Source organism: Corella eumyota, chromosome 6, assembly GCF_963082875.1.
Source record: "Corella eumyota chromosome 6, kaCorEumy4.1, whole genome shotgun sequence".
Taxonomy (NCBI): domain Eukaryota; kingdom Metazoa; phylum Chordata; class Ascidiacea; order Phlebobranchia; family Corellidae; genus Corella; species Corella eumyota.
In genome coordinates, this window is record NC_137495.1 from 11941679 (window position 1) to 11968921 (window position 27243).

At 40.5% G+C, this 27243-nt stretch overlaps 5 non-coding genes and 3 pseudogenes across 5 annotated transcripts; all 8 read left to right on the forward strand.

Moving 5' to 3' along the window:
- Positions 1–4393: 4393 nt before the first annotated feature.
- On the forward strand, positions 4394–4594 carry LOC145757260 (U2 spliceosomal RNA). The gene has a single exon (XR_014285312.1). It is a non-coding gene; the product is annotated as a U2 spliceosomal RNA (small nuclear RNA).
- Positions 4595–5819: 1225 nt separating this feature from the next.
- LOC145757280 (U2 spliceosomal RNA) lies at positions 5820–5961 on the forward strand (annotated as a pseudogene).
- Positions 5962–8195: 2234 nt separating this feature from the next.
- LOC145757261 (U2 spliceosomal RNA) lies at positions 8196–8396 on the forward strand. Its single transcript, XR_014285313.1, has one exon. It is a non-coding gene; the product is annotated as a U2 spliceosomal RNA (small nuclear RNA).
- Positions 8397–12170: 3774 nt separating this feature from the next.
- Positions 12171–12371, forward strand: LOC145757262 (U2 spliceosomal RNA). Its single transcript, XR_014285314.1, has one exon. It is a non-coding gene; the product is annotated as a U2 spliceosomal RNA (small nuclear RNA).
- A 9008-nt stretch (positions 12372–21379) lies between these two features.
- LOC145757263 (U2 spliceosomal RNA) lies at positions 21380–21580 on the forward strand. The gene has a single exon (XR_014285315.1). It is a non-coding gene; the product is annotated as a U2 spliceosomal RNA (small nuclear RNA).
- A 1225-nt stretch (positions 21581–22805) lies between these two features.
- Positions 22806–22947, forward strand: LOC145757281 (U2 spliceosomal RNA; annotated as a pseudogene).
- A 2276-nt stretch (positions 22948–25223) lies between these two features.
- On the forward strand, positions 25224–25418 carry LOC145757241 (U2 spliceosomal RNA). Its single transcript, XR_014285296.1, has one exon. It is a non-coding gene; the product is annotated as a U2 spliceosomal RNA (small nuclear RNA).
- A 712-nt stretch (positions 25419–26130) lies between these two features.
- LOC145757283 (U2 spliceosomal RNA) lies at positions 26131–26272 on the forward strand (annotated as a pseudogene).
- The last annotated feature ends 971 nt before the right edge of the window (positions 26273–27243 follow it).

Sequence of the window (27243 nt, forward strand, 5' to 3'; positions counted from 1 at the left end):
AGTTGTGGTAATGTATTTGAGTGAAAAATGTGATTTGTGTCAGTGTATGTGTTGTTGTATAAGTTAGTGTAATATTGTTGTGTTATATTGATCAATTGTTTTGTTGTAGAATATGGTAAGAAGTATTTGTTATAAAGTTCTGGTATTTGTGTTTGAGTAATGTGGGTTTTAATTTGTTTGTAAATGTATTTATCAGGTGCATGTTTGTATTGGTTATTTAAAATGGTATTGAATATTTTTTGTTTTATATGTTGTTTAATCTTTTTAGTCAATTTATTTTTTGATGTTTGATATGTTTTGTAATGTTGTGGTGTTGGGTTATGTTGTAAGTTTTCTTTTGCTGTGTTCATGTTATTGGTAAGTGTTTGTATGTTGTCAGTCTGTCTGTTTTTGATCAAAATTGAATGTTTTATGTTTAGGTGTTTGATATGTCTTTTAATATTATTCCAGTTTGTGTTTATGTTTTGTGTTGTGTTGTTCCAATGTGGTAATTTATGTGCTAGTGTGTGTGAAAAGTCTGCATCGTGATAAGTGTTTGTGTTGTTTTTCCAAAATCCTTTTCCTTTTTTAATGATGTGTGTGTTTGTGAGTGTAAATGTAAGTGTGACAATGTCATGGTCTGAAAGTGGAAATGGCTGTATTTTATGTTCGAGTGGTGTTATTTCTGGTGTAATGTATATTCTATCTAGTCTGGACTGCATGTTGTGTCCGGTGTATGTATATTGTTGTTTGTGAGGATGTAGTTTTCTAAATGAGTCATAAAGTCCGAAAAATTGTTGAAATGTTTGTATTGATTTATTTTGTGTGTTATGTGTTAATGGAGGTGTTCTGTCAGTTTGTGTGTTTTCGATGTTATTATAGTCACCCGCCATTATGGTTGGGTAAGGTGATGAGGTGAGGTGTAGTATTGAGTTGAAAATTTTATGTTATCAGTTGAATTTTGGTGTGATGAAACTGGTGCGTATATGTTTATTATATGAATTGTATGTGTATGTGTGTTAATATCTAATGAAATTGTCCGTCCATCTGTTGTGTAGTGTATGTTTGATGGTGTGATAGTTTTAGTGTTAAAAAGTATTGCAACTCCACCGCGTGCGTTTGAAAAGCAACTGGAAGAGTTGAAGAAAGATGGGCCATTTTTCCATTCGGATGCCCATATCGATTCTAATTGGGGTAGGGAATGGGTTTCTTGAAGCAGTATAATTGTACTTAAGGAGTTTGCTAAGTTATTAAATAAAGTTTGTCATTTTATCATATTGCCAAGTCCGTTGCAATTGAGAGTTGTTATAGTTAAATATGACACCATTATTAAACAAATATTTTACAGGAAAAATTAGAAAAAGTAAATAAATTTGATTGTTAATTAGTTTTGATAGTTTGTTTAAAGGTTTGTATTATTTGTTTCTGAAAGATTGTATATTATTTTACCTGCGGACGGGTAAGTATAGTTTATATCTTCTGAATTTTCCATCGATGTTTCCAATGGATATACTTCTTCTTCATCGGAGGTGTTTATGACATATGGGATTGATTTGTGGGTGATGTGGGCTGGTGTCTGTTGTCTACTGCTGGGTTTATTTTGGATTGAAGTGTTTCTTTGTGGCGTGTATGTTTCATTTTGATTTTTTATTATTGGCCGTGGCGGGGAAAATATGCTAGGTTTCTTCTCTTGATGGTCCTTCGGGGTTTCGGTTTCATTATCTTTGTTTGTTTGTGGCGAATTTTGTTGCTGTTCTTTTGGTATGTTTTTTTCTGTTTTTTCTTGTTGTTTATCCGGTTCGTTTATGTTTTTTGCTTGTTGTCCGGGATGGTAAACAGGAAAATAATAGTTTCCGTATATTAATTGTTTGGGTACTGTTACTTGACGAATGTTTTCTTCCTTTACAAAGTAATATCGTTTTCCGTTTTTTACTCCAAATTTGTCTTTAATATGAATTGATCTTGTAACTTCAAGCTGAAGTTGTTTTATTTTTTCAATGATAATATTGTCAGGAAATTTGGAGGGTACGTTTGAAAAAATAATTGGGATGTCTTCTTCCACCCATTTTCTTACATAGATTAAGTCAGACCATTTTTGTTTAAAATATTCATTTTTCAATATGTTTACCAAATCTTTTGTTTTTTCAGTGTTAGTCATTGTAATTACACAGAGCCCAGAAAATTTACAAAAAATACTTTCATAGTCAGTTGTTTTGAATTTAATGTCCTTAAGAAGGCGATTAAACACTTCTTCTCGGCTTCGCCTTGGTTCGAACCTTAGCATTATGTTGCAGTCGTGTATATTCAGATTAACCGATGGTGTGGTTTTGCCTCCACCAGCCACATTTGCAAAAGATTTTTTTCCAGTGACATGGCTGGGAAGATCTTTTGATGTTTTATTGTCCTGCTGCCATGTCTGTCTGTCTGGTGGAATCGAGGTACTTTTTTTTTATTGGTCTTCTTGGTTTGGTCTTTTGGGTGAATTTGTATTCTTTGTTGTTGGTGAAATTTTTCGTTTGTTGTTGTTGTTCAAACTCAAATTTTGGTTTTCCATTTTTATTGATATAATTCGCTCGGCCTTAAAAAATGCCTTGTCAAAAAAGCCAACTATATCGAACATAAGCTAAAGCTGTCCCAACCCTAATGGGCGACGTGAATTAGATATAAATAAATAACTGTTGTTAAAAAGTATAAGTCACCAAGAACGGGTAACTTACCTTATTCAAATAGAATGCCCGAACATGCCGGGCGACAAAACCAGTCTGAACGACCGAGCAAGGCGCTGGTCGCGTAAAGAATTTAAAGCGAAATGCAGGAGAAAACGACGCACGTTTTTACGACCACCTAACAGCACGGGCCATGCGCTTACAAGGCTCGCACATTTCGCGATATTTTATGTACAGGCACTTAATCCAATTTCTTATGCGACTAGTTTTGATTAAAAAAAACTCCGTTTCAAGAACGGGTAACTTACCTTATTCAAATAGAATGCCCGAACATGCCGGTCGACAAAACCAGTCTAAACGACCGAGCAAGGCGCTTGTCGCGTAAAGAATTTGAAGCGAAATGCAGGAGAAAACGACGCACGTTTTTACGACCACCTAACAGCACGGGCCATGCGCTTACAACGATCGCACATTTCGCGATATTTTATGTACGTGCACTTGTACCAATTCTTATGCGACTAGTTTTGATTAAAAAAAACTCCGTTTCAAGAACGGGTAACTTACCTTATTCAAATAGAATGCCCGAACATGCCGGTCGACAAAACCAGTCTAAACGACCGAGCAAGGCGCTTGTCGCGTAAAGAATTTAAAGCGAAATGCAGGAGAAAACGACGCACGTTTTTCGACCCCCTAACAGCACAGGCCATGCGCTTACAACGATCGCACATTTCGCGATATTTTATGTACACGCACTTGTACCAATTTCTTATGCGACTAGTTTTGATTAAAAAAAACTCCGTTTCAAGAACGGGTAACTTACCTTATTCAAATAGAATGCCCGAACATGCCGGTCGACAAAACCAGTCTAAACGACCGAGCAAGGCGCTTGTCGCGTAAAGAATTTAAAGCGAAATGCAGGAGAAAACGACGCACGTTTTTACGACCACCTAACAGTACGAACCTTGCGCTTACAAGGCTCGCCCATTTCGCGATTCAAATTTGCAAAGTAGAGCCAGGCAACTTTATAATTAGCAACATTTGTGTTTAGTATGTAAAAAGGCGTCGACACAAGCTAACGGCGGCCTCCTGTGGCGCACAGGTCGCCGTTAATTAATTACTGCGGCGATAATTAGGGTGGCTGTGAACAGATACCCCGCTTCGAAAAACCGTCAACCTGCACACGGGGTGCGAAGCAACTATTGGAATAAAATGAATTAGCCAATAGCGGCCGCGAACAGAATGACAGACCGCGCGAATTCGATCGGATTCCGCCAATTTTGGGCATCGCTTCTCGGCCCCTAGGGCTAAGATCAAGTGTAGTGACGTCGTTGGCACTATTGCTGGATCTAAGGCCCAAAGACTGAGAAGCGATCACGCCAGATGAAAGTATGCTCACATTGCTGACATTCACTTTCACTCAGCACTTTGCACACATGTTATGCATTGTTTGCCCGCTGAAATCTGGTACATGGCTAGCAGCTCACAAGCGAAAGCAGCCACAGCAATCGGAAAGGGTTTCGTGAAATTTTTCCCGCCGATTGCAAAGTGGTTTTGCCAAGCTAAGTGATTAAGCTCTAGTCGCTGGGTGTGGCTTGGTGTTAAAACCCTCCAACCACGATAGCTATGCGCCCTTCAACCCACACAGCTTCATTACGTTTGCTAACTGTGCTGGGGGTAGTATTACACTACAACCTTTTTCAACCACCAGGGGTTGTAAAAGGCCTCTGGTGAGGACATGCTTTACAGCAATCCCTTTATTGGGATGTCAAATACGGCTTGCCGTAGTCACCACCTCTGTTCTTCTCAGTTGTAATACCTGGGACGCTAGGCATCGCCTAGCTCTTTGTATTATGCGGATTTTTGAATACAGAACGCGGAACTGAAGCTTGCTTCGTCCCGTTCACGGGTTGTCCTGGTATTGCACTACCTCCAGGCTCGGCCCACGATCCTGCTGCGGCAGGATTATCTATTATTACATCACTCTATATATACATAGCTTTTGTCACATTTTCGTTGTTTTCTTAGTTAACTTTTATTACAAATTGGTTGAGTAAGCTTATTTAGCGCTTTCATATCGTCTTAGGCAAAAATAAAACTAAGATTGCATGCACCCTAAGGCGACCGGCATAACTTACCCAGGCAGCAACATGTCCACATTTTTGCACCGATTTAGTCTGCGACTTGATTAAAAAAAACTCCGTTTCAAAAACGGGTAACTTACCTTATTCAAATAGAATGCCCGAACATGCCGGTAGACAAAACCAGTCTAAACGACCGAGCAAGGCGCTTGTCGCGTAAAGAATTTAAAGCGAAATGCAGGAAAAAACGACGCACGTTTTTACGACCACCTAACAGCACAGGCCATGCGCTTACAACGATCGCACATTTCGCGATATTTTATGTACGTGCACTTGTACCAATTCTTATGCGACTAGTATTGATTATAAAAAACTCCGTTTCAAGAACGTGTAACTTACCTTATTCAAATAGAATGCCCGAACATGACGGTCGACAAAACCAGTCTAAACGACCGAGCAAGGCGCTTGTCGCGTAAAGAATTTAAAGCGAAATGCAGGAGAAAACGACGCACGTTTTTACGACCACCTAACAGCACGGGCCATGCGCTTACAACGATCGTACATTTCGCGATATTTTATGTACACGCACTTGTACCAATTTCTTATGCGACTAGTTTTGATTAAAAAAAACTCCGTTTCAAGAACGGGTAACTTACCTTATTCAAATAGAATGCCCGAACATGCCGGGCGACAAAACCAGTCTAAACGACCGAGCAAGGCGCTTGTCGCGTAAAGAATTTAAAGCGAAATGCAGGAGAAAACGACGCACGTTTTTACGACCACCTAACAGTACGAACCTTGCGCTTACAAGGCTCGCCCATTTCGCGATTCAAATTTGCAAAGTAGAGCCAGGCAACTTTATAATTAGCAACATTTGTGTTTAGTGTGTAAAAAGGCGTCGACACAAGCTAACGGCGGCCTCCTGTGGCGCACAGGTCGCCGTTAATTAATTACTGTGGCGATAATTAGGGTGGCTGTGAACAGATACCCCGCCTTGAAAAACCGTCAACCTGCACACGGGGTGCGAAGCAACTATTGGAATAAAATGAATTAGCCAATAGCGGCCGCGAACAGAATAACAGACCGCGCGAATTCGATCGGATTCCGCCATTTTTGGGCATCGCCTAGCTCTTTGTATTATGCGGATTTTTGAATACAGAACGCGGAACTGAAGCTTGCTTCGTCCCGTTCACGGGTTATCCTGGTATTGCACTACCTCCAGGCTCGGCCCACGATCCTGCTGCGGCAGGATTATCTATTATTACATCACTCTATATATACATAGCTTTTGTCACATTCTCGTTGTTTTCTTAGTTAACTTTTATTACAAATTGGTTGAGTAAGCTTATTTAGCGCCTTCATATCGTCTTAGGCAAAAATAAAACTAAGATTGCATGCACCCTAAGGCGACCGGCATAACTTACCCAGGCAGCAACATGTCCACATTTTTGCAACGATTTAGTGTGCGACTTGATTAAAAAAAACTCCATTTCAAAAACGGGTAACTTACCTTATTCAAATAGAATGCCCGAACATGCCGGTCGACAAAACCAGTCTAAACGACCAAGCAAGGCGCTTGTCGCCTAAAGAATTTAAAGCGAAATGCAGGAGAAAACGACGCACGTTTTTACGACCACCTAACAGCACGGGTCATGCGCTTACAACGATCGCACATTTCGCGATATTTTATGTAAGTGCACTTGTACCAATTCTTATGCGACTAGTTTTGATTAAAAAAAACTCCGTTTCAAGAACGGGTAACTTACCTTATTCAAATAGAATGCCCGAACATGCCGGTCGACAAAACCAGTCTAAACGACCGAGCAAGGCGCTTGTCGCGTAAAGAATTTAAAGCGAAATGCAGGAAAAAACGACGCACGTTTTTACGACCACCTAACAGCACGGGCCATGCGCTTACAACGATCGCACATTTCGCGATATTTTATGTACACGCACTTGTACCAATTTCTTATGCGACTAGTTTTGATTAAAAAAAACTCCGTTTCAAGAACGGGTAACTTACCTTATTCAAATAGAATGCCCGAACATGCCGGCCGACAAAACCAGTCTAAACGATCGAGCAAGGCGCTTGTCGCGTAAAGAATTTAAAGCGAAATGCAGGAGAAAACGACGCAAGTTTTTACGACCACCTAACAGCACAGGCCATGCGCTTACAACGATCGCACATTTCGCGATATTTTATGTACAGGCACTTGTACCAATTTCTTATGCGACTAGTTTTGATTAAAAAAAACTCCGTTTCAAGAACGGGTAACTTACCTTATTCAAATAGAATGCCCGAACATGCCGGTCGACAAAACCAGTCTAAACGACCGAGCAAGGCGCTTGTCGCGTAAAGAATTTAAAGCGAAATGCAGGAGAAAACGACGCACGTTTTTACGACCACCTAACAGCACGGGCCATGCGCTTACAACGATCGCACATTTCGCGATATTTTATGTACACGCACTTGTACCAATTTCTTATGCGACTAGTTTTGATTAAAAAAAACTCCGTTTCAAGAACGGGTAACTTACCTTATTCAAATAGAATGCCCGAACATGCCGGGCGACAAAACCAGTCTAAACGACCGAGCAAGGCGCTTGTCGCGTAAAGAATTTAAAGCGAAATGCAGGAGAAAACGACGCACGTTTTTACGACCACCTAACAGTACGAACCTTGCGCTTACAAGGCTCGCCCATTTCGCGATTCAAATTTGCAAAGTAGAGCCAGGCAACTTTATAATTAGCAACATTTGTGTTTAGTATGTAAAAAGGCGTCGACACAAGCTAACGGCGGCCTCCTGTGGCGCACAGGTCGCCGTTAATTAATTACTGCGGCGATAATTAGGGTGGCTGTGAACAGATACCCCGCTTCGAAAAACCGTCAACCTGCACACGGGGTGCGAAGCAACTATTGGAATAAAATGAATTAGCCAATAGCGGCCGCGAACAGAATGACAGACCGCGCGAATTCGATCGGATTCCGCCAATTTTGGGCATCGCTTCTCGGCCCCTAGGGCTAAGATCAAGTGTAGTGACGTCGTTGGCACTATTGCTGGATCTAAGGCCCAAAGACTGAGAAGCGATCACGCCAGATGAAAGTATGCTCACATTGCTGACATTCACTTTCACTCAGCACTTTGCACTTTGCACACATGTTATGCATTGTTTGCCCGCTGAAATCTGGTACATGGCTAGCAGCTCACAAGCGAAAGCAGCCACAGCAATCGGAAAGGGTTTCGTGAAATTTTTCCCGCCGATTGCAAAGTGGTTTTGCCAAGCTAAGTGATTAAGCTCTAGTCGCTGGGTGTGGCTTGGTGTTAAAACCCTCCAACCACGATAGCTATGCGCCCTTCAACCCACACAGCTTCATTACGTTTGCTAACTGTGCTGGGGGTAGTATTACACTACAACCTTTTTCAACCACCAGGGGTTGTAAAAGGCCTCTGGTGAGGACATGCTTTACAGCAATCCCTTTATTGGGATGTCAAATACGGCTTGCCGTAGTCACCACCTCTGTTCTTCTCAGTTGTAATACCTGGGACGCTAGGCATCGCCTAGCTCTTTGTATTATGCGGATTTTTGAATACAGAACGCGGAACTGAAGCTTGCTTCGTCCCGTTCACGGGTTGTCCTGGTATTGCACTACCTCCAGGCTCGGCCCACGATCCTGCTGCGGCAGGATTATCTATTATTACATCACTCTATATATACATAGCTTTTGTCACATTTTCGTTGTTTTCTTAGTTAACTTTTATTACAAATTGGTTGAGTAAGCTTATTTAGCGCTTTCATATCGTCTTAGGCAAAAATAAAACTAAGATTGCATGCACCCTAAGGCGACCGGCATAACTTACCCAGGCAGCAACATGTCCACATTTTTGCACCTATTTAGTCTGCGACTTGATTAAAAAAAACTCCGTTTCAAGAACGGGTAACTTACCTTATTCAAATAGAATGCCCGAACATGCCGGGCGACAAAACCAGTCTGAACGACCGAGCAAAGGCGCTTGTCGCGTAAAGAATTTAAAGCGAAATGCAGGAGAAAACGACGCACGTTTTTACGACCACCTAACAGCACGGGCCATGCGCTTACAACGATCGCACATTTCGCGATATTTTATGTACGTGCACTTGTACCAATTCTTATGCGACTAGTTTTGATTAAAAAAAACTCCGTTTCAAGAACGGGTAACTTACCTTATTCAAATAGAATGCCCGAACATGCCGGTCGACAAAACCAGTCTAAACGACCGAGCAAGGCGCTTGTCGCGTAAAGAATTTAAAGCGAAATGCAGGAGAAAACGACGCATGTTTTTACGACCACCTAACAGCACGGGCCATGCGCTTACAACGATCGCACATTTCGCGATATTTTATGTACACGCACTTGTACCATTTTCTTATGCGACTAGTTTTGATTAAAAAAAACTCCGTTTTAAGAACGGGTAACTTACCTTATTCAAATAGAATGCCCGAACATGCCGGTCGACAAAACCAGTCTAAACGACCGAGCAAGGCGCTTGTCGCGTAAAGAATTTAAAGCGAAATGCAGGAGAAACCGACGCACGTTTTTACGACCACCTAACAGCACGGGCCATGCGCTTACAACGATCGCACATTTCGCGATATTTTATGTACAGGCACTTAATCCAATTTCTTATGCGACTAGTTTTGATTAAAAAAAACTCTGTTTCAAGAACGGGTAACTTACCTTATTCAAATAGAATGCCCGAACATGCCGGTCGACAAAACCAGTCTAAACGACCGAGCAAGGCGCTTGTCGCGTAAAGAATTTAAAGCGAAATGCAGGAGAAAACGACGCACGTTTTTACGACCACCTAACAGCACGGGCCATGCGCTTACAACGATCGCACATTTCGCGATATTTTATGTACGTGCACTTGTACCAATTCTTATGCGACTAGTTTTGATTAAAAAAAACTCCGTTTCAAGAACGGGTAACTTACCTTATTCAAATAGAATGCCCGAACATGCCGGTCGACAAAACCAGTCTAAACGACCGAGCAAGGCGCTTGTCGCGTAAAGAATTTAAAGCGAAATGCAGGAGAAAACGACGCACGTTTTTACGACCACCTAACAGCACGGGCCATGCGCTTACAACGATCGCACATTTCGCGATATTTTATGTACAGGCACTTATTCCAATTTCTTATGCGACTAGTTTTGATTAAAAAAAACTCCGTTTCAAGAACGGGTAACTTACCTTATTCAAATAGAATGCCCGAACATGCCGGTCGACAAAACCAGTCTAAACGACCGAGCAAGGCGCTTGTCGCGTAAAGAATTTAAAGCGAAATGCAGGAGAAAACGACGCACGTTTTTCGACCCCCTAACAGCACAGGCCATGCGCTTACAACGATCGCACATTTCGCGATATTTTATGTACACGCACTTGTACCAATTTCTTATGCGACTAGTTTTGATTAAAAAAAACTTCGTTTCAAGAACGGGTAACTTACCTTATTCAAATAGAATGCCCGAACATGCCGGTCGACAAAACCAGTCTAAACGACCGAGCAAGGCGCTTGTCGCGTAAAGAATTTAAAGCGAAATGCAGGAGAAAACGACGCACGTTTTTACGACCACCTAACAGCACGGGCCATGCGCTTACAAGATCGCACATTTCGCGATATTTTATGTACACGCACTTGTACCAATTTCTTATGCGACTTGTTTTGATTAAAAAAAACTCCGTTTCAAGAACGGGTAACTTACCTTATTCAAATAGAATGCCCGAACATGCCGGGCGACAAAACCAGTTTAAACGACCGAGCAAGGCGCTTGTCGCGTAAAGAATTTAAAGCGAAATGCAGGAGAAAACGACGCCCGTTTTTACGACCACCTAACAGCACAGGCCATGCGCTTACAACGATCGCACATTTCGCGATATTTTATGTACACGCACTTGTACCAATTTCTTATGCGACTTGTTTTGATTAAAAAAAACTCCGTTTCAAGAACGGGTAACTTACCTTATTCAAATAGAATGCCCGAACATGCCGGCCGACAAAACCAGTCTAAACGATCGAGCAAGGCGCTTGTCGCGTAAAGAATTTAAAGCGAAATGCAGGAGAAAACGACGCAAGTTTTTACGACCACCTAACAGCACAGGCCATGCGCTTACAACGATCGCACATTTCGCGATATTTTATGTACAGGCACTTGTACCAATTTCTTATGCGACTAGTTTTGATTAAAAAAAACTCCGTTTCAAGAACGGGTAACTTACCTTATTCAAATAGAATGCCCGAACATGCCGGTCGACAAAACCAGTCTAAACGACCGAGCAAGGCGCTTGTCGCGTAAAGAATTTAAAGCGAAATGCAGGAGAAAACGACGCACGTTTTTACGACCACCTAACAGCACGGGCCATGCGCTTACAACGATCGCACATTTCGCGATATTTTATGTACACGCACTTGTACCAATTTCTTATGCGACTAGTTTTGATTAAAAAAAACTCCGTTTCAAGAACGGGTAACTTACCTTATTCAAATAGAATGCCCGAACATGCCGGGCGACAAAACCAGTCTAAACGACCGAGCAAGGCGCTTGTCGCGTAAAGAATTTAAAGCGAAATGCAGGAGAAAACGACGCACGTTTTTACGACCACCTAACAGTACGAACCTTGCGCTTACAAGGCTCGCCCATTTCGCGATTCAAATTTGCAAAGTAGAGCCAGGCAACTTTATAATTAGCAACATTTGTGTTTAGTATGTAAAAAGGCGTCGACACAAGCTAACGGCGGCCTCCTGTGGCGCACAGGTCGCCGTTAATTAATTACTGCGGCGATAATTAGGGTGGCTGTGAACAGATACCCCGCTTCGAAAAACCGTCAACCTGCACACGGGGTGCGAAGCAACTATTGGAATAAAATGAATTAGCCAATAGCGGCCGCGAACAGAATGACAGACCGCGCGAATTCGATCGGATTCCGCCAATTTTGGGCATCGCTTCTCGGCCCCTAGGGCTAAGATCAAGTGTAGTGACGTCGTTGGCACTATTGCTGGATCTAAGGCCCAAAGACTGAGAAGCGATCACGCCAGATGAAAGTATGCTCACATTGCTGACATTCACTTTCACTCAGCACTTTGCACTTTGCACACATGTTATGCATTGTTTGCCCGCTGAAATCTGGTACATGGCTAGCAGCTCACAAGCGAAAGCAGCCACAGCAATCGGAAAGGGTTTCGTGAAATTTTTCCCGCCGATTGCAAAGTGGTTTTGCCAAGCTAAGTGATTAAGCTCTAGTCGCTGGGTGTGGCTTGGTGTTAAAACCCTCCAACCACGATAGCTATGCGCCCTTCAACCCACACAGCTTCATTACGTTTGCTAACTGTGCTGGGGGTAGTATTACACTACAACCTTTTTCAACCACCAGGGGTTGTAAAAGGCCTCTGGTGAGGACATGCTTTACAGCAATCCCTTTATTGGGATGTCAAATACGGCTTGCCGTAGTCACCACCTCTGTTCTTCTCAGTTGTAATACCTGGGACGCTAGGCATCGCCTAGCTCTTTGTATTATGCGGATTTTTGAATACAGAACGCGGAACTGAAGCTTGCTTCGTCCCGTTCACGGGTTGTCCTGGTATTGCACTACCTCCAGGCTCGGCCCACGATCCTGCTGCGGCAGGATTATCTATTATTACATCACTCTATATATACATAGCTTTTGTCACATTTTCGTTGTTTTCTTAGTTAACTTTTATTACAAATTGGTTGAGTAAGCTTATTTAGCGCTTTCATATCGTCTTAGGCAAAAATAAAACTAAGATTGCATGCACCCTAAGGCGACCGGCATAACTTACCCAGGCAGCAACATGTCCACATTTTTGCACCTATTTAGTCTGCGACTTGATTAAAAAAAACTCCGTTTCAAGAACGGGTAACTTACCTTATTCAAATAGAATGCCCGAACATGCCGGGCGACAAAACCAGTCTGAACGACCGAGCAAAGGCGCTTGTCGCGTAAAGAATTTAAAGCGAAATGCAGGAGAAAACGACGCACGTTTTTACGACCACCTAACAGCACGGGCCATGCGCTTACAACGATCGCACATTTCGCGATATTTTATGTACGTGCACTTGTACCAATTCTTATGCGACTAGTTTTGATTAAAAAAAACTCCGTTTCAAGAACGGGTAACTTACCTTATTCAAATAGAATGCCCGAACATGCCGGTCGACAAAACCAGTCTAAACGACCGAGCAAGGCGCTTGTCGCGTAAAGAATTTAAAGCGAAATGCAGGAGAAAACGACGCACGTTTTTACGACCACCTAACAGCACGGGCCATGCGCTTACAACGATCGCACATTTCGCGATATTTTATGTACACGCACTTGTACCATTTTCTTATGCGACTAGTTTTGATTAAAAAAAACTCCGTTTTAAGAACGGGTAACTTACCTTATTCAAATAGAATGCCCGAACATGCCGGTCGACAAAACCAGTCTAAACGACCGAGCAAGGCGCTTGTCGCGTAAAGAATTTAAAGCGAAATGCAGGAGAAAACGACGCACGTTTTTACGACCACCTAACAGCACGGGCCATGCGCTTACAACGATCGCACATTTCGCGATATTTTATGTACAGGCACTTAATCCAATTTCTTATGCGACTAGTTTTGATTAAAAAAAACTCTGTTTCAAGAACGGGTAACTTACCTTATTCAAATAGAATGCCCGAACATGCCGGTCGACAAAACCAGTCTAAACGACCGAGCAAGGCGCTTGTCGCGTAAAGAATTTAAAGCGAAATGCAGAAGAAAACGACGCATGTTTTTACGACCACCTAACAGCACGGGCCATGCGCTTACAACGATCGCACATTTCGCGATATTTTATGTACGTACACTTGTACCAATTCTTATGCGACTAGTTTTGATTAAAAAAAACTCCGTTTCAAGAACGGGTAACTTACCTTATTCAAATAGAATGCCCGAACATGCCGGTCGACAAAACCAGTCTAAACGACCGAGCAAGGCGCTTGTCGCGTAAAGAATTTAAAGCGAAATGCAGGAGAAAACGACGCACGTTTTTCGACCCCCTAACAGCACAGGCCATGCGCTTACAACGATCGCACATTTCGCGATATTTTATGTACACGCACTTGTACCAATTTCTTATGCGACTAGTTTTGATTAAAAAAAACTCCTTATTTTATTTTATTTGCATTAATTAAAAATAACACAAACGAAAATTATTGCGAGTACACAAAAAAAAAATAACGATTCTGTTTAAAAAGGTAAGTTTTCATTAATTTTGTATATTAGTGGTGGTAATTAAAGTTTGGATTGATATAAATACATTTATTAAAACTACAATTAAATTACGAAAAAAATTAGTTTAGAAAAGAAAAAAAAACATTTATTTATTTTTAAGGATTTTTGAAAATTAATTTGTTTCTGTTGTCATTAAAGCTAGTTTGAAGAGCTGTTTAAGGAAAACTTTGTGTATACAAAAATATACAACAATATTACGGTTTAAAACATACAATTACATTTACTAAAAAAAAAGACAAGTTACAACGATAAATTAGTAAATATTTACAATTTTAAATGGTTAATATGTACATCTAAATTATAAAGCAATTGAAAAGTATATATTCTTTAAGGAAGTTATGTTTATATAGAAGATATACAGTACAAAATTATAGTTTATAAATATACAAAAAATTATTTATTTGAGGATAATTTAATTATTTTGCCGCTAGTAGTGTACGAAACTTTATGTTGCCATGGCAAAAAGCACATGTTTAAAAAAAATTGTTTTTGGTTAAAAATTTGGTCAATTTTGAGTTTAAGAATTGGTTTTCATGTACTAAATATATTACTTAATGTTTATTAGTTGTACTGTTATAATTATTGGTGTATTTTAGCAGTTTTAATAGATTGATTTGATAAATTTTAAATAATAATGTTATTTTAAATTTATTTAGTTGAAATTGGATTTTTTAAATTGTTTTACTTGGGGTTATAGAAAGGTATTATTGCTTATTAACAGTGATGACATGTTTTGGATTATATTTGGGTAGTTATTATGTATAAATTAAAAATTAATCTGTTTTAAGTGTTAAAATTTATTTTTGCAATTATTTTTAGGTCAGAGTAATTTATTAGGTAACTGCTGAGTTATGTTCAAATGATGTTATGCATTCCGTGATGATGTGGGAATATAAGCTTTGATTTTTGCTGTTTTCAAGGGTGAGTTGGGAGTATAAAGTTTTTTTAAAAGAGGATAGAATAGTTGGTATAGAAAAGTTTAATTTTTCATGGCAAATTTGGTTTCTTTGTTTCCAGATTTTTTGATGTAAAATTGAAATAAGAAGAATATAGTGATCAAGATATAAGGGTGAGATTGAAGATGGTGGAACTAAATTTAAATGGTCGGAATTATCAAAAATATTGTGATCTTGGCCAGATAGAAAGGTAAATATGTTATTAGTTAAAGTAAGTAAAGGTTGGATTTGTTTACAAGCATGAAAAGTGTGAAAAGAAGTTTCGTACGCGGCTTTGTTGCAAAACAGGCAATGTGAGTTGTTGTCTAAATTAAAATGCATGTATGTAGATTTGAGTGGTAATATGTTATGTATAAGCTTAAAGTTAAATGTTTTGGTGCTGTTTGTTAAAATTTTACTGTGTATATTTGACCATGGAATTGTAGATTTGGTTGTGGGTGTTATAATTGTTTTATATAGTTTGTTTATGTTTCCTGATAGCAGTTGTTTTGAAGTTATGTTGTATTTGTTTATAATTGTGATGTAATGTAAATAGTTTTTGTTTGTGTTGTCAATATGTGGTATTGTGTTAAGTGGTAAGATGTTGTGTAGTTTGGAAAGTGTGTGTCCTATGTGATATTCTATGAGAGTGTCCTGTATGGTTGGTGGGCTTGCATTTAATCTGTATTTGGTGTGTGAAAAAAGTGGTCTTATGTAAAAAAGGTCTGCGTATGTTTGTATGTCTGGAAATGAATAGCCTCCGAATGCCTGTGGTAGTGTCAGTGTTTTATATGTGATATTTGTGTGTGTTTTTCCTAGTGCATATGTAAGAAATGTGTTGTTTATTTTTGATATGATATGTTGTGGTATAGGGTATGTGCTGGCCATTGCTCGAATGTGGGGCAGTAGTTTTGTTTTTGTTAATATTGTTTTATGTTCAAGTGTAGTATAATGTTGTTTTAAATTCTCGTGTTCTGTTGTAATTTTGTTATATGTTGTGTTCCATGATTTGTGAATTTGTGTAGGTATGCCTATTGGTATGTTAAGTGGTGAAATGTGTGTGTAATTAGGGTTTATGTTTTGTGGTATATTCTGTGTTTTAATATTGCGGTTAGTAATTAATGTATTTGTTTTGTTGTGATTGAGTGTAAGTCCAGATGCATGTTCGAATAATTGTAGTGTTTTAAAAGCTGAGTGTATTGATTGAGGTGTGGACAGTGTGAGGGTTATGTCATCTGCATATGAAATTGTTTTGATAATATTTTGTCCTGTTATGTGTATTCCTTTAATTGTGTTATCTGCGTCTATTTGTTGTATAAGTGGTTCAATTGAAAGTGTGAATAGGTGTAAGCTTAGTGAGTCTCCTTGTCGAATTCCTTTTTTGATGTGTACTGGTGGAGTGATATGTTTGTTAATGAGAATGTGTGATGTGGCGTCTGTATTGAGTGATTTAATAATGTTAATGAATGTGATTGGAAAGTTAAATTTGGCAAGTGTGTCTAGTAGGTATGTGTGGCTTATTGAATCAAATGCTTTTTTAAAATCTAGTGATATGATATGGTATTGTTTATGTCGTGTTGTGGATAAATTGTATATGTCCCTCAGCAACAAGCTTGCGCCTGCTGCTGATTTGTTTTGTTGTGCAAATTGTGTGTGTGATAGTAAGGTGTTAGTGATATTTTTCAGTCTGTTGGCCAAAATGCGAGTGAAAATTTTGATGTCAGTGTTTAGTAATGATATTGGTCTATAGTTTTCTAAAAGTGATTTTGATTTGTGTTTGTGTATTAATGTTATAGTGCCTGTTTTAAATTGTTGCGGTATGGTGCCTGTTGTTAAAAAATTGTTATATAGTTTGAGTAATGTATTTTGAAGTGTGTCTGAGTGTGTTTTGTAGAGTTCAAATGATAGTCCGTCAGGCCCAGGTGTCTTTTGTGGTGAAAGTGATTTTATTGTGTTTAATAGTTCTGTTTTTGTAATGGGTGTTGTTAATGAGATTTGTTGTTTTGTGGTTAGTTGTGGTAATGTATTTGAGTGAAAAATGTGATTTGTGTCAGTGTATGTGTTGTTGTATAAGTTAGTGTAATATTGTTGTGTTATATTGATCAATTGTTTTGTTGTAGAATATGGTAAGAAGTATTTGTTATAAAGTTCTGGTATTTGTGTTTGAGTAATGTGGGTTTTAATTTGTTTGTAAATGTATTTATCAGGTGCATGTTTGTATTGGTTATTTAAAATGGTATTGAATATTTTTTGTTTTGTATGTTGTTTAATCTTTTTAGCCAAATTATTTTTTGATGTTTGATATGTTTTGTAATGTTGTGGTGTTGGGTTATGTTGTAAGTTTTCTTTTGCTGTGTTCATGTTATTGGTAAGTGTTTGTATGTTGTCAGTCTGTCTGTTTTTGATCAAAATTGAATGTTTTATGTTTAGGTGTTTGATATGTCTTTTAATATTATTCCAGTTTGTGTTTATGTTTTGTGTTGTGTTGTTCCAATGTGGTAATTTATGTGCTAGTGTGTGTGAAAAGTCTGCATCGTGATAAGTGTTTGTGTTGTTTTTCCAAAATCCTTTTCCTTTTTTAATGATGTGTGTGTTTGTGAGTGTAAATGTAAGTGTGACAATGTCATGGTCTGAAAGTGGAAATGGCTGTATTTTATGTTCGAGTGGTGTTATTTCTGGTGTAATGTATATTCTATCTAGTCTGGACTGCATGTTGTGTCCGGTGTATGTATATTGTTGTTTGTGAGGATGTAGTTTTCTAAATGAGTCATAAAGTCCGAAAAGTTGTTGAAATGTTTGTATTGATTTATTTTGTGTGTTATGTGTTAATGGAGGTGTTCTGTCAGTTTGTGTGTTTTCGATGTTATTATAGTCACCCGCCATTATGGTTGGGTAAGGTGATGAGGTGAGGTGTAGTATTGAGTTGAAAAATTTTATGTTATCAGTTGAATTTTGGTGTGATGAAACTGGTGCGTATATGTTTATTATATGAATTGTATGTGTATGTGTGTTAATATCTAATGAAATTGTCCGTCCGTCTGTTGTGTAGTGTATGTTTGATGGTGTGATAGTTTTAGTGTTAAAAAGTATTGCAACTCCACCGCGTGCGTTTGAAAAGCAACTGGAAGAGTTGAAGAAAGATGGGCCATTTTTCCATTCGGATGCCCATATCGATTCTAATTGGGGTAGGGAATGGGTTTCTTGAAGCAGTATAATTGTACTTAAGGAGTTTGCTAAGTTATTAAATAAAGTTTGTCGTTTTATCATATTGCCAAGTCCGTTGCAATTGAGAGTTGTTATAGTTAAATATGACACCATTATTAAACAAATATTTTACAGGAAAAATTAGAAAAAGTAAATAAATTTGATTGTTAATTAGTTTTGATAGTTTGTTTAAAGGTTTGTATTATTTGTTTCTGAAAGATTGTATATTATTTTACCTGCGGACGGGTAAGTATAGTTTATATCTTCTGAATTTTCCATCGATGTTTCCAATGGATATACTTCTTCTTCATCGGAGGTGTTTATGACATATGGGATTGATTTGTGGGTGATGTGGGCTGGTGTCTGTTGTCTACTGCTGGGTTTATTTTGGATTGAAGTGTTTCTTTGTGGCGTGTATGTTTCATTTTGATTTTTTATTATTGGCCGTGGCGGGGAAAATATGCTAGGTTTCTTCTCTTGATGGTCCTTCGGGGTTTCGGTTTCATTATCTTTGTTTGTTTGTGGCGAATTTTGTTGCTGTTCTTTTGGTATGTTTTTTTCTGTTTTTTCTTGTTGTTTATCCGGTTCGTTTATGTTTTTTGCTTGTTGTCCGGGATGGTAAACAGGAAAATAATAGTTTCCGTATATTAATTGTTTGGGTACTGTTACTTGACGAATGTTTTCTTCCTTTACAAAGTAATATCGTTTTCCGTTTTTTACTCCAAATTTGTCTTTAATATGAATTGATCTTGTAACTTCAAGCTGAAGTTGTTTTATTTTTTCAATGATAATATTGTCAGGAAATTTGGAGGGTACGTTTGAAAAAATAATTGGGATGTCTTCTTCCACCCATTTTCTTACATAGATTAAGTCAGACCATTTTTGTTTAAAATATTCATTTTTCAATATGTTTACCAAATCTTTTGTTTTTTCAGTGTTAGTCATTGTAATTACACAGAGCCCAGAAAATTTACAAAAAATACTTTCATAGTCAGTTGTTTTGAATTTAATGTCCTTAAGAAGGCGATTAAACACTTCTTCTCGGCTTCGCCTTGGTTCGAACCTTAGCATTATGTTGCAGTCGTGTATATTCAGATTAACCGATGGTGTGGTTTTGCCTCCACCAGCCACATTTGCAAAAGATTTTTTTCCAGTGACATGGCTGGGAAGATCTTTTGATGTTTTATTGTCCTGCTGCCATGTCTGTCTGTCTGGTGGAATCGAGGTATTCTTTTTTAATTGGTCTTCTTGGTTTGGTCTTTTGGGTGAATTTGTATTCTTTGTTGTTGGTGAAATTTTTCGTTTGTTGTTGTTGTTCAAACTCAAATTTTGGTTTTCCATTTTTATTGATATAATTCGCTCGGGCGTTAAAAAATGCCTTGTCAAAAAAGCCAACTATATCGAACATAAGCTAAAGCTGTCCCAACCCTAATGGGCGACGTGAATTAGATATAAATAAATAACTGTTGTTAAAAAGTATAAGTCACCAAGAACGGGTAACTTACCTTATTCAAATAGAATGCTCGAACATGCCGGGCGACAAAACCAGTCTGAACGACCGAGCAAGGCGCTGGTCGCGTAAAGAATTTAAAGCGAAATGCAGGAGAAAACGACGCACGTTTTTACGACCACCTAACAGCACGGGCCATGCGCTTACAAGGCTCGCACATTTCGCGATATTTTATGTACAGGCACTTAATCCAATTTCTTATGCGACTAGTTTTGATTAAAAAAAACTCCGTTTCAAGAACGGGTAACTTACCTTATTCAAATAGAATGCCCGAACATGCCGGTCGACAAAACCAGTCTAAACGACCGAGCAAGGCGCTTGTCGCGTAAAGAATTTAAAGCGAAATGCAGGAGAAAACGACGCACGTTTTTACGACCACCTAACAGCACGGGCCATGCGCTTACAACGATCGCACATTTCGCGATATTTTATGTACGTGCACTTGTACCAATTCTTATGCGACTAGTTTTGATTAAAAAAAACTCCGTTTCAAGAACGGGTAACTTACCTTATTCAAATAGAATGCCCGAACATGCCGGTCGACAAAACCAGTCTAAACGACCGAGCAAGGCGCTTGTCGCGTAAAGAATTTAAAGCGAAATGCAGGAGAAAACGACGCACGTTTTTCGACCCCCTAACAGCACAGGCCATGCGCTTACAACGATCGCACATTTCGCGATATTTTATGTACACGCACTTGTACCAATTTCTTATGCGACTAGTTTTGATTAAAAAAAACTCCGTTTCAAGAACGGGTAACTTACCTTATTCAAATAGAATGCCCGAACATGCCGGGCGACAAAACCAGTCTAAACGACCGAGCAAGGCGCTTGTCGCGTAAAGAATTTAAAGCGAAATGCAGGAGAAAACGACGCACGTTTTTACGACCACCTAACAGTACGAACCTTGCGCTTACAAGGCTCGCCCATTTCGCGATTCAAATTTGCAAAGTAGAGCCAGGCAACTTTATAATTAGCAACATTTGTGTTTAGTATGTAAAAAGGCGTCGACACAAGCTAACGGCGGCCTCCTGTGGCGCACAGGTCGCCGTTAATTAATTACTGCGGCGATAATTAGGGTGGCTGTGAACAGATACCCCGCTTCGAAAAACCGTCAACCTGCACACGGGGTGCGAAGCAACTATTGGAATAAAATGAATTAGCCAATAGCGGCCGCGAACAGAATGACAGACCGCGCGAATTCGATCGGATTCCGCCATTTTTGGGCATCGCTTCTCGGCCCCTAGGGCTAAGATCAAGTGTAGTGACGTCGTTGGCACTATTGCTGGATCTAAGGCCCAAAGACTGAGAAGCGATCACGCCAGATGAAAGTATGCTCACATTGCTGACATTCACTTTCACTCAGCACTTTGCACTTTGCACACATGTTATGCATTGTTTGCCCGCTGAAATCTGGTACATGGCTAGCAGCTCACAAGCGAAAGCAGCCACAGCAATCGGAAAGGGTTTCGTGAAATTTTTCCCGCCGATTGCAAAGTGGTTTTGCCAAGCTAAGTGATTAAGCTCTAGTCGCTGGGTGTGGCTTGGTGTTAAAACCCTCCAACCACGATAGCTATGCGCCCTTCAACCCACACAGCTTCATTACGTTTGCTAACTGTGCTGGGGGTAGTATTACACTACAACCTTTTTCAACCACCAGGGGTTGTAAAAGGCCTCTGGTGAGGACATGCTTTACAGCAATCCCTTTATTGGGATGTCAAATACGGCTTGCCGTAGTCACCACCTCTGTTCTTCTCAGTTGTAATACCTGGGACGCTAGGCATCGCCTAGCTCTTTGTATTATGCGGATTTTTGAATACAGAACGCGGAACTGAAGCTTGCTTCGTCCCGTTCACGGGTTGTCCTGGTATTGCACTACCTCCAGGCTCGGCCCACGATCCTGCTGCGGCAGGATTATCTATTATTACATCACTCTATATATACATAGCTTTTGTCACATTTTCGTTGTTTTCTTAGTTAACTTTTATTACAAATTGGTTGAGTAAGCTTATTTAGCGCTTTCATATCGTCTTAGGCAAAAATAAAACTAAGATTGCATGCACCCTAAGGCGACCGGCATAACTTACCCAGGCAGCAACATGTCCACATTTTTGCACCGATTTAGTCTGCGACTTGATTAAAAAAAACTCCGTTTCAAAAACGGGTAACTTACCTTATTCAAATAGAATGCCCGAACATGCCGGTAGACAAAACCAGTCTAAACGACCGAGCAAGGCGCTTGTCGCGTAAAGAATTTAAAGCAAAATGCAGGAAAAAACGACGCACGTTTTTACGACCACCTAACATCACGGGCCATGCGCTTACAACGATCGCACATTTCGCGATATTTTATGTACGTGCACTTGTACCAATTCTTATGCGACTAGTATTGATTATAAAAAACTCCGTTTCAAGAACGTGTAACTTACCTTATTCAAATAGAATGCCCGAACATGCCGGTCGACAAAACCAGTCTAAACGACCGAGCAAGGCGCTTGTCGCGTAAAGAATTTAAAGCGAAATGCAGGAGAAAACGACGCACGTTTTTACGACCACCTAACAGCACGGGCCATGCGCTTACAACGATCGTACATTTCGCGATATTTTATGTACACGCACTTGTACCAATTTCTTTTGCGACTAGTTTTGATTAAAAAAAACTCCGTTTCAAGAACGGGTAACTTACCTTATTCAAATAGAATGCCCGAACATGCCGGGCGACAAAACCAGTCTAAACGACCGAGCAAGGCGCTTGTCGCGTAAAGAATTTAAAGCGAAATGCAGGAGAAAACGACGCACGTTTTTACGACCACCTAACAGTACGAACCTTGCGCTTACAAGGCTCGCCCATTTCGCGATTCAAATTTGCAAAGTAGAGCCAGGCAACTTTATAATTAGCAACATTTGTGTTTAGTGTGTAAAAAGGCGTCGACACAAGCTAACGGCGGCCTCCTGTGGCGCACAGGTCGCCGTTAATTAATTACTGTGGCGATAATTAGGGTGGCTGTGAACAGATACCCCGCCTTGAAAAACCGTCAACCTGCACACGGGGTGCGAAGCAACTATTGGAATAAAATGAATTAGCCAATAGCGGCCGCGAACAGAATAACAGACCGCGCGAATTCGATCGGATTCCGCCATTTTTGGGCATCGCCTAGCTCTTTGTATTATGCGGATTTTTGAATACAGAACGCGGAACTGAAGCTTGCTTCGTCCCGTTCACGGGTTATCCTGGTATTGCACTACCTCCAGGCTCGGCCCACGATCCTGCTGCGGCAGGATTATCTATTATTACATCACTCTATATATACATAGCTTTTGTCACATTCTCGTTGTTTTCTTAGTTAACTTTTATTACAAATTGGTTGAGTAAGCTTATTTAGCGCCTTCATATCGTCTTAGGCAAAAATAAAACTAAGATTGCATGCACCCTAAGGCGACCGGCATAACTTACCCAGGCAGCAACATGTCCACATTTTTGCAACGATTTAGTGTGCGACTTGATTAAAAAAAACTCCATTTCAAAAACGGGTAACTTACCTTATTCAAATAGAATGCCCGAACATGCCGGTCGACAAAACCAGTCTAAACGACCAAGCAAGGCGCTTGTCGCCTAAAGAATTTAAAGCGAAATGCAGGAGAAAACGACGCACGTTTTTACGACCACCTAACAGCACGGGTCATGCGCTTACAACGATCGCACATTTCGCGATATTTTATGTAAGTGCACTTGTACCAATTCTTATGCGACTAGTTTTGATTAAAAAAAACTCCGTTTCAAGAACGGGTAACTTACCTTATTCAAATAGAATGCCCGAACATGCCGGTCGACAAAACCAGTCTAAACGACCGAGCAAGGCGCTTGTCGCGTAAAGAATTTAAAGCGAAATGCAGGAAAAAACGACGCACGTTTTTACGACCACCTAACAGCACGGGCCATGCGCTTACAACGATCGCACATTTCGCGATATTTTATGTACACGCACTTGTACCAATTTCTTATGCGACTAGTTTTGATTAAAAAAAACTCCGTTTCAAGAACGGGTAACTTACCTTATTCAAATAGAATGCCCGAACATGACGGTCGACAAAACCAGTCTAAACGACCGAGCAAGGCGCTTGTCGCGTAAAGAATTTAAAGCGAAATGCAGGAGAAAACGACGCACGTTTTTACGACCACCTAACAGCACGGGCCATGCGCTTACAACGATCGCACATTTCGCGATATTTTATGTACACGCACTTGTACCGATTTCTTATGCACCTAGTTTTGATTAAAAAAAATTCCGTTTCAAGAACGGGTAACTTACCTTATTCAAATAGAATGCCCGAACATGCCGGTCGACAAAACCAGTCTAAACGACCGAGCAAGGCGCTTGTCGCGTAAAAAATTTAAAGCGAAATGCAGGAGAAAACGACGCACGTTTTTACGACCACCTAACAGCACGGGCCATGCGCTTACAACAATCGCACATTTCGCGATATTTTATGTACACGCACTTGTACCATTTTCTTATGCGACTAGTTTTGATTAAAAAAAACTCCGTTTCAAGAACGGGTAACTTACCTTATTCAAATAGAATGCCCGAACATGCCGGTCGACAAAACCAGTCTAAACGACCGAGCAAGGCGCTTGTCGCGTAAAGAATTTAAAGCGAAATGCAGGAGAAAACGACGCACGTTTTTACGACCACCTAACAGCACGGGCCATGCGCTTACAACGATCGCACATTTCGCGATATTTTATGTACACGCACTTGTACCAATTTCTTATGCGACTAGTTTTGATTAAAAAAAACTCCGTTTCAAGAACGGGTAACTTACCTTATTCAAATAGAATGCCCGAACATGCCGGTCGACAAAACCAGTCTAAACGACCGAGCAAGGCGCTTGTCGCGTAAAGAATTTAAAGCGAAATGCAGGAGAAAACGACGCACGTTTTTACGACCACCTAACAGCACGGGCCATGCGCTTACAACGATCGCACATTTCGCGATATTTTATGTACACGCACTTGTACCAATTTCTTATGCGACTAGTTTTGATTAAACAAAACTCCGTTTCAAGAACGGGTAACTTACCTTATTCAAATAGAATGCCCGAACATGCCGGTCGACAAAACCAGTCTAAACGACCGAGCAAGGCGCTTGTCGCGTAAAAAATTTAAAGCGAAATGCAGGAGAAAACGACGCACGTTTTTACGACCACCTAACAGTACGAACCATGCGCTTACAAGGCTCGCCCATTTCGCGATTCAAATTTGCAAAGTAGAGCCAGGCAACTTTATAATTAGCAACATTTGTGTTTAGTGTGTAAAAAGGCGTCGACACAAGCTAACGGCGGCCTCCTGTGGCGAACAGGTCGCCGTTAATTAATTACTGCGGCGATAATTAGGGTGGCTGTGAACAGATACCCCGCTTCGAAAAACCGTCAACCTGCACACGGGGTGCGAAGCAACTATTGGAATAAAATGAATTAGCCAATAGCGGCCGCGAACAAAATGACAGACCGCGCGAATTCGATCGGATTCCGCCAATTTTGGGCATCGCTTCTCGGCCCCTAGGGCTAAGATCAAGTGTAGTATCTGTTCTTCTCAGTTGTAATACCTGGGACGCTAGGCATCGCCTAGCTCTTTGTATTATGCGGATTTTTGAATACAGAACGCGGAACTGAAGTTTGCTTCGTCCCGTTCACGGGTTGTCCTGGTATTGCACTACCTCCAGGCTCGGCACACGATCCTGCTGCGGCAGGATTATCTATTATTACATCACTCTATATATACATAGCTTTTGTCACATTCTCGTTGTTTTCTTACTTAACTTTTTTTACAAATTGGTTGAGTAAGCTTATTTAGCGCTTTCATATCGTCTTAGGCAAAAATAAAACTAAGATTGCATGCACCCTAAGGCGACCGGCATAACTTACCCAGGCAGCAACATGTCCACATTTTTGCACCGATTTAGTCTGCGACTTGATTAAAAACAACTCCGTTTCAAGAACGGGTAACTTACCTTATTCAAATAGAATGCCCGAACATGCCGGGCGACAAAACCAGTCTAAACGACCGAGCAAGGCGCTTGTCGCGTAAAGAATTTAAAGCGAAATGCAGGAGAAAACGACGCACGTTTTTACGACCACCTAACAGTACGAACCTTGCGCTTACAAGGCTCGCCCATTTCGCGATTCAAATTTGCAAAGTAGAGCCAGGCAACTTTATAATTAGCAACATTTGTGTTTAGTGTGTAAAAAGGCGTCGACACAAGCTAACGGCGGCCTCCTGTGGCGCACAGGTCGCCGTTAATTAATTACTGTGGCGATAATTAGGGTGGCTGTGTACAGATACCCCGCCTTGAAAAACCGTCAACCTGCACACGGGGTGCGAAGCAACTATTGGAATAAAATGAATTAGCCAATAGCGGCCGCGAACAGAATAACAGACCGCGCGAATTCGATCGGATTCCGCCATTTTTGGGCATCGCCTAGCTCTTTGTATTATGCGGATTTTTGAATACAGAACGCGGAACTGAAGCTTGCTTCGTCCCGTTCACGGGTTATCCTGGTATTGCACTACCTCCAGGCTCGGCCCACGATCCTGCTGCGGCAGGATTATCTATTATTACATCACTCTATATATACATAGCTTTTGTCACATTCTCGTTGTTTTCTTAGTTAACTTTTATTACAAATTGGTTGAGTAAGCTTATTTAGCGCCTTCATATCGTCTTAGGCAAAAATAAAACTAAGATTGCATGCACCCTAAGGCGACCGGCATAACTTACCCAGGCAGCAACATGTCCACATTTTTGCAACGATTTAGTGTGCGACTTGATTAAAAAAAACTCCATTTCAAAAACGGGTAACTTACCTTATTCAAATAGAATGCCCGAACATGCCGGTCGACAAAACCAGTCTAAACGACCAAGCAAGGCGCTTGTCGCCTAAAGAATTTAAAGCGAAATGCAGGAGAAAACGACGCACGTTTTTACGACCACCTAACAGTACGAACCTTGCGCTTACAAGGCTCGCCCATTTCGCGATTAAAATTTGCAAAGTAGAGCCAGGCAACTTTATAATTAGCAACATTTGTGTTTAGTGTGTAAATAGGCGTCGACACAATTTAACGGCGGCCTCCTGTGGCGCACAGGTCGCAATTAATTAATTACTGTGGCGATAATTAGGGTGGCTGTGAACAGATACCCCGCTTTGAAAAACCGTCAACCTGCACACGGGGTGCGAAGCAACTATTGGAATAAAATGAATTAGCCAATAGCGGCCGCGAACAGAATGACAGACCGCGCGAATTCGATCGGATTCCGCCATTTTTGGGCATCGCTTCTCGGCCCCTAGGGCTAAGATCAAGTGTAGTGACGTCGTTGGCACTATTGCTGGATCTAAGGCCCAAAGACTGAGAAGCGATCACGCCAGATGAAAGTATGCTCACATTGCTGACATTCACTTGCACTTTGCACACATGTTATGCATTGTTTGCCCGCTGAAATCTGGTACATGGCTAGCAGCTCACAAGCGAAAGCAGCCACAGCAATCGGAAAGGGTTTCGTGAAAT